Source organism: Aquarana catesbeiana, linkage group LG08, assembly GCF_042186555.1.
Source record: "Aquarana catesbeiana isolate 2022-GZ linkage group LG08, ASM4218655v1, whole genome shotgun sequence".
Classification (NCBI taxonomy): Eukaryota; Metazoa; Chordata; class Amphibia; order Anura; family Ranidae; genus Aquarana; species Aquarana catesbeiana.
In genome coordinates this window covers 3,371,200-3,379,020 of record NC_133331.1, presented here as the reverse complement: position 1 = coordinate 3,379,020, position 7,821 = coordinate 3,371,200, and the positions used below count along the sequence as shown (strand labels likewise).

The 7,821-nt window shown below is 47.3% G+C and overlaps 1 pseudogene; it reads left to right on the top strand.

The window, feature by feature from the left end:
* The first annotated feature begins 635 nt into the window (after nucleotides 1–635).
* On the top strand, nucleotides 636–741 carry LOC141106944 (U2 spliceosomal RNA; annotated as a pseudogene).
* Nucleotides 742–7,821: the final 7,080 nt, after the last annotated feature.

Genomic DNA, 7,821 nt, shown 5'->3' with positions numbered 1-7,821 from the left:
TCAATGGGGTTCTAACGTTCGTGCGAACTTTCGGTCCGTTCGCGGGTTCTGGTGCGAACCGAACCGGGGGGTGTTCGGCTCATCCCTACTCTCAACTGAAGAATGAAGCTCACATTGTAAGAGCTCCTAAGAACCTCCCAAACAGCCCTGTCCTAAATTCCAAAGTGGAAGAAGTCCATATGCTTCCCCCTAAAGAGGCTTCTGACTAAATGGCCCCTGCTGGATGGCCCAAATGTCAGAAGGGTGGTACACTAGATTTCCAGCCAACAACCAACTCCTTTCCTGCCAACCCATCCTTTATATTTCTCCCGGCCATTAATGATTAAAAGGGCAGGCCAAGCAACCTAAGGCGGGAGTACCACCTTAAAGGACTGGGTCATCTTGTGGTGACTATGGGCACTACAATGGAAGTCCCTCTATATACTGTACATCTTGCACTTCCCTACATTGATACACAAGGTCTGCTTCTCCTACCAGCACCCTGGAATTGTAGAAGAGTGGTGTGCTTCACTTGCTATTGGACCCTCACCATGATAGGCAGCTTCACCAAGCAACAGTAATGCACAGGAAGCAGAAGGTTTAGGTCAATGCCAAAAGCCATGAAAGGTCGAAGCACTTCACCATTAACTAAATACCTCGCTTCTCAGCTTTTTGGCTAAGATCAAGTGTAGTATCTGTTCTTATCAGTTGCCAGAGGAGGCGCTGTGCTACTCCCATAGGGGAGAGCTATGCAAATCCAATGGTGTAATTGTGCCTTGAAGGGCGATTTCAGCAGAGACTACATTGAGCTGCCCAACAGAAACTGGGGGCCAATCAATGGTTCAGTCTGAGCCGTCTGGAAGGGTGCTCCTGGTGAGGATGGGTGTTGCATCGGGTCTGGGTGAAGGGTCGGGTCCCTGGCCTTCTGCCCAAGATCTGTGTGGTCTCTTTTCCTGGCAGTTTTCCGGGAAAGAACACTGGCTCCCCTTTAGCACCGGGGTGGGGGAGCGGTTAGTATTTCCCAGATATAATTAGGCGGGAGTGGTGGTTGAGACTATGAGTAGGGGCTCTCAGAGCTGCAGTACTTCCAGGGAAGGGGTGGAGGCTGCACTGACTGGGCTGTTGGTCAGGGTTGGAAGAAAAGCCGTGGTGAATGTGCCCTTGGAGTGGCAGTCCAGGGGTGCCGTACAATCACTGGGAGTGAGGGTCACTTTGATTTATGGCACCATGGTCACTTCACAACACACTTTTTTCACACCTGCCTCTAGGGCCGAGCCTTCTGGCTAGGACCAGAGGAATTTTTTTATTCCTGGCCAAAGGGCTGGAGGACTGTGTCTGTGTCCCGACTCCCGAATGAATGGAAGCAAGCAAACATGATGGGCACTGGTGGGCTGCATTTGATGGGCGCTGGTGAAGCTGCATTTGATGGGCGCTTCATTAAAAAGGTGGGGTATACATGGGCAAGGCAAAGGGGGTGGAACCAAGGGGGGCAGCAAAATGAGGTTTCGCTAGGGTGTCAAAAATCCTTGCACCAGCCCTGCTACAGAGCACTAGGGTGGGTCTGTTTCGGCAGACCTTCCAGAGAAAGGGGGTCCGTCTGGTTTCAGCCAGATGGGCCCAGTAAGTACCTCAGTCCTCATCTGGAGCCTAACGCCCCGGGGGATCAGGGTACGGTCCAGCCTAGGAAAGGACCTTACGTTTACGTAATCGGGTGACCCCGCCCTCCGTTATATAAGAAGTGTCAGAAGAACCAAAGCGTCACACGGCAGAAGACTCCCACTGAGGCGGATCGTGCGGACGGAGCGGAGAAGAAGCCGGAGGAAGATGCGGGACGAGAAGAGCGGAGGAAGAAGAAGATGGAGAAAAAGAAGATGGAGAAGAAGAAGATGGAGAAGAAGAGGATGGAGGAAGAAGAAGAACACTGAAGGAAAACCAGAAGAAAGAAGATGGAAGAAGAAGAAATTAATAAAGGACTTGTCAAAAACCGTCTCTTGTGTTTTAACCTTTTTGACACTTTTTTTGTGAAATGGTAGGGGTACATTTGTACCCCATTACCAATTCACACAGGGGGGGCTGGGATTTGGGGGTCCCCTTGCTAAAGGGGGCTTCCAGATTCTTATAAGCTCCCAGCCCACAGACCCCCGCAACCACCGGGCAAGGGTTGTGGGGATGAGGCCCTTCTCCCCATCCACATGGGGACAAGGTGCTTTGGGGGGCTACCCCAAAGCACCCTCCCAATGTTGAGGGCATGTGGCCTGGTACGGTTCAGGAGGGGGGGCGCTCTCTTGTCCCCCCCTCTTTTCCTGCGGCCTGCCAGGTTGCGTGCTCGGATAAGGGTCTGGTATGGATTTTTGGGGGGACCCCACGCCATTTTTTTTATTTTGGCGCGGGGGTTCCCTTAAAATCCTGGTATGGGTTTTGAGAGGGACGCCCGCGCCATTTTTAAAAAAAATTTTGGCATGGGGTTCCCCTTAATATCCATACCAGATCTGAAGGGCCTGGTATGGAATTTAGGGGGACCCCCATGCATTTTGTAAAAAAATTTTGGTTCGGGGTTTCCCTGTGGGGAAATTCCATGCCGTTTTTATCAATGAACTTTTATGTGTATGTGTATTGCCGGACCGACAATTCATTATAGCCTGCGCTAGCGATAGTAGTTTTACATGACTTTTTTTCCTTTAGAAATGTAATTTTGCTGTCAGACTGTTCTAAACACGGGAAACATGCGCCCCTTTACAGGCATACTATAGACACCACCCAGGTACGAAATTTAAAGGAATATTACACTTTTATTGTCTCACTTTAAGCATTATTAAAATCACTGCTCCTGGAAAAACGGGCATTTTTAAAACTTTTTTTTTGCATTGATACATGTCCCCTGGGGCAGGACCCGGGTCCCCAAACACTTTTTATGACAATAACTTGCCTATAAGCCTTTAAAATTAGCACTTTTGATTTCTCAAAAGTTTTAAAGGGTGTTTTTAAAGACTTTTAAAGGGTGTTCCGAGGCTTTCGAATTTGCCGCAAACACCTCAAATTGTTCGCTGTCCGGCGAACGGGCGAACAGCCAATGTACGAGTCGAACTCATGTTCGACCCGAACATAAAGCCCATCCCTACCTGCAACCATGAACATGAGCGGTAGGAAATGAATGGATTGAAATACATGAGAATGTTTTATATTTTTAACGTTAATAATTTTTGTATTGCAGATTTGTCTGCGAGCCAGAAGCAGCCATCAAAAGAGCCACATCTGGCTCGCAAGCCATAGGTTCCCGACCCCTGCTCATGTCCCTGGCTTCCTGAGAAGATTCCTAGTGTACCCCAGTGCTTAGTTGTGTCCCTGGTGTAGTGATGTCCTTCCTGGGAAGATCCATAGTGTACCTCCAGTGCTTCCTAGTGAAGAAGATTCCTAGCCTACCTTCCATGCTTCTTCATGTCCCTGGCTTCCTGAGAAGATTCCTATTATACCCCCAGTGCTTCCTTGTGTCCCTGGCTTCCTGGGAAGATTCATAGTGTACCTCCAGTGCTTCCTAGTGAAGAAGATTCCTAGCCTACCTTCCATGCTTCTTCATGTCCCTGGCTTCCTGAGAAGATTCCTATTATACCCCCAGTGCTTCCTTGTGTCCCTGGCTTCCTGGGAAGATTCATAGTGTACCTCCAGTGCTTTCTAGTGAAGAAGGTTCCCAGTCTACTCCCAGTGCCTCTGTGTACTAACTATTACCCATTTCCAGGGTCTGTTTGCTTCCATGTACTTCTACCTATACTTCCTACTGACCTCTAATCCCCACAGTTCAGAGCTGCAAGGAACAGTGTTGTGCTTGTTGTGCTTCGTGCAGCTGTGTAAGCTGCTGAGTGATTACAGGTGAACGGGCAAAAAATAGAAGTGGAAGCTGTGAAAGCAGAAGCTTCCTGTTTAAAGACAGAGCGAGAAAGAGAAGAGAGAGGCTGCAACAGTCCTCACCACAAGATCGTTCTGGTGACATGAGATCATTGGAAAGATCCTTCAACAGGTTAGGTCATTGACAGCGGGAAGACGGGCAAAGCTCTCCAGGTCAACATCGTGCCCCGGGACTGAGGATCTCCTGGGAAATTTTTGGCCAGAGTAAGACCAGAAAACACAAAAAGAGGAAGAAGATAGAAGATTCTGTTGTCCGTGTGACAGTGATGCTTCCCCGGATGGACAGGAGAGAAGAGAGCATCAAGGATGGTCAGGTGAGGAAAAAACAAAAGTTGGGAATGTAGTCACTGGTGTTGAGTTACTAAAACGGGAGAGTGCAAAATCCGGTGTGACTGTGCATAAAAACTGTTGTGGAAATTCTATGAAGATGCACTTAATATGTATTGTCATAGTGTCTCCCAGTGTTAGTTCTCCCGCAACCTGCTCTAAAGAGCTGACTGGGACAGACTGACGCTGGTTGTGATCCGTTTGGTAGTGAAAAGCTCCTTGGGGATGTAGAGAAGTCTTTGCGGAGTGGGGATATGTCCGCCAGCGAAGGGCCCCTGTGCGATGCACAGAACGATCATCTGGGGGGGATGTGTTCGATCTGCAAAGACATTATTGGTTTAGCGGATGTACGCTCGTGTCACACCTGCCTGATCAACACATTTGGGGGGCCCTGGCATACACCTGCAGATAATCTCCCATCCACACTGGACGGTAGTATAATCCGGGTATGCGTTGTTCTCTGAACAACGCAGAATAAGGATTCACGCCAACAGTAAAAATGGGAGTCTTTGGGTGCGTTATGGTCGGACAGCGTCCATGATTTAGACCAGCCATGCGGCTTCCATTGCCTAGCTGAGGATGATAGCTTACAGAGACAGGGGGCGGGAAATGATACACGCTGCCCATGCCCAGACACGCCCCTAGTCATTGTTCATTGGTTGTTGTATAACCCCTCCTGTTTGAAGGAATGCCTGTGCTTGATTGGTCGATTGTGAAACCATGAGGCTCTATTTGTAAGATTGCTCCAAGGTTCAGGTCAGTTGGTCGAGCTGATGGAGCTGAGAAGGTAACTATGTCTGCTTATATGGGGAAACGCGGGAGACACGGGTTATTTAAAGATGCATTATACCAAAAGGCTGAAAGGGCGCTTAATAGCGCAAGCGTATAGTGGTTTTTCCACGACAAAACCAATCAGCTTCCAGGTTTTATGGTCAAAACTTAAATGAACAAGCCGATTGGCTGCCATGCACAGCTGCACCAGATTTTGCACTCTCCAGTTTTGGTAAATCAACCCACTCGGCTACTGCAAAGATTCGCAACCAGCCGTACAGATATGGGTACCCCGAGAGTATTTCTGATTCAAAGATTCTGCAGAGTAGACCTGGAGACTCGTAGAAGATCTAGTTGCCCCTCTAATGTAGATATAGGTCAGTTGGTGGGTGCAAATCCACATGGAGCTGTAAGGTGGACACTTTATCACCCTGCTTAAACATTTGCCGACCACCCTAACTGGGAAAATACGCCATTTGTTTGACGTTAAATACCGGGGTTATGGCTGCCGCTAGATGCCATAACCCAGCTATCTCCTTTTGCCTCAGACGCCGGACTTTCAGGTAAAAGTGGTCCCCACAGCAGGTTTGCCGCGGGATCAGTTTTAGAAGTGGCGGGAGAGGTGCCCCCTCCTTCCTGCCGTTTCCCGGTTGTTCCCAGGCTTACATTACCAATCGTTGAACCTTTCCCAACATTTCTACCATGGAGGAACCCTTACAATCATTATCGGGCCTCAGGGAATCCCAACATAAAAATGATTATACCTACAGCACACGGTACGTTGGTATGATTGATCGCTATAATAATCCAATAGTCATTGGTTTTTTTAAGCAGACAGTGCTTTTTTTTTTTTTGTTGGATCTGGCTTTTTTGTTTACCATTTAGCCTATTTTTTTTGTCAAATAACTATTTATTCAAAAAAATATTCAGAGCATTACATGAAGCAGAAAAGCAATTCATAATACAGAGTTAGCCAACTTTTTTTTTTTTTTTTATGCATGTTAGCAGTGAAAGTAGTGATAAAGTTTAAAAAAAAAAAAAAAAATTTCATTTGCAATCTCCTACAAAATGCAGGGAGATAGTAGAGTTACAATACAGGAGGAACCAGAGGACCCCGCTCATAGGAGCCTACAAAGGGAGAGTCAAGTGATACAAAAGATTAATAACTGTTAGGGATAGGAGAGATAAGGAGAAAGTAAATCTTTTTTATGGGACTTTTATGTCTCAGATACAAAAGGTCTAAAGGACAATTTAATGCTCAGAAAAGAGTGATGGGGTGTCCACTATACAGCCTCACATCTTCAGGGGGGTTTTGACCCACCAACAGGGTTGTCAATCGTCAGTAAATTCACGGACAGTTTGGAAAGTCTGTGATTGTCCGTCTGTAATGGACATTCTCGGACAAATAGAAAAATTTTAAAAAATTTTTACAAACTGGCCATGAATTTACTGACGGTTGGCAACCCTGCCCACCACCTTGTCCTTCAAACAACTACATTCGTGGAGCTAATATATCTTCTTGGACCTTCTCCAAAGAGTTCACAGAATGTTTTACAGCATTTTCTCCCTGGTTGGTGACAAACTCCATTTGTTGTAACCTTCTGCAACATTGCTGAGGACTTTATTACTATGCCTGGTGACGAGATCTTACATTGCAAAACCAAAAAAGGAAGATGCGTTCCTACATCTATTTGGTGAATATTTGGAGTCAGCATTCACACATTTAGTAGTACATCTAGAGCAGCCATTGTCAACCCTCATAGCATGGAGGAACCGTTGAAATAGTTTTCAGGTTTTGGGGGTCCCATTCTAAAATCATTAGACCTACATTCAGTAAGACATAAGCATGACCAGCAAGTTGCAGAGACTTAAAAAAAAAAAAAAGAATGAATGTGGTTTGTTTATGATCATGAAATAAAACAAATAATAATAATGGTCAGAAACAGAGAGCCGGTTCACACGGGGGCGACTTGTCAGGCGACCTAGCCGCCTGACAAGTCGCCTCTCGTTCTGTACAATGGAACCGTTCTAATCGGAGCGACGCAAGTCGCTCCGACTTAGAAGAAAGGTTCCTGTACTACTTTGGGGGCGACTTGAATAGACTTCTATACAGAAGTCGTCTTGCAAGTCGCCCTGGCAGTCGTGTGCAGGTCGCCTCGGTGAGGCGACCTGCAAGTCGTGCCGCTTCTAGTGTGAACCGGCTCTAAATCTAGCCAGTGAAAATTGTAGCAATGGCTGGTGTAGAAGTGACCCCTTAAATTGATGGTGAGTGTAGAAGTGTCCCCTTATATTGGTGATCATTGTAGAAGTGACCCCTTACATTGGTGGTCAATGTAAAAGTGTCCCCTTATATTGGTGGTCATTGTAGAAGTGACCACCTTACAATGGTGGTCAGTGTAGAAGGGACCCCTTACAATGGTGGTCAGTGTAGAAGGGACCCCTTACTTTGGTGGTCAGTGTAGAAGTGACCCCTTACATTGGTGGGCAGTGTAGAAGGGACCCCCCTTACATTGGTGGGCAGTGTAGAAGGGACCCCTTACATTGGTGGGCAGTGAAGAAGGGACCCCTTACATTGGTGGGCAGTGTAGAAGGGACCCCTTACATTGGTGAGCAGTGTAGAAGGGACCCCTTACATTGGTGGGCAGTGTAGAAGGGACCCCTTACATTGGTGGGCAGTGTAGAAGGGACCCCTTACATTGGTGGGCAGTGAAGAAGTGACCCCTTACATTGGTGGACAGTGTAGAAGGGACCCCTTACATTGGTGAGCAGTGTAGAAGTGACCCCCTACAATGGTGGGCAGTGTAGAGGTGACCCCTTACATTGGTGGGCAGTGCAGAAGTGACC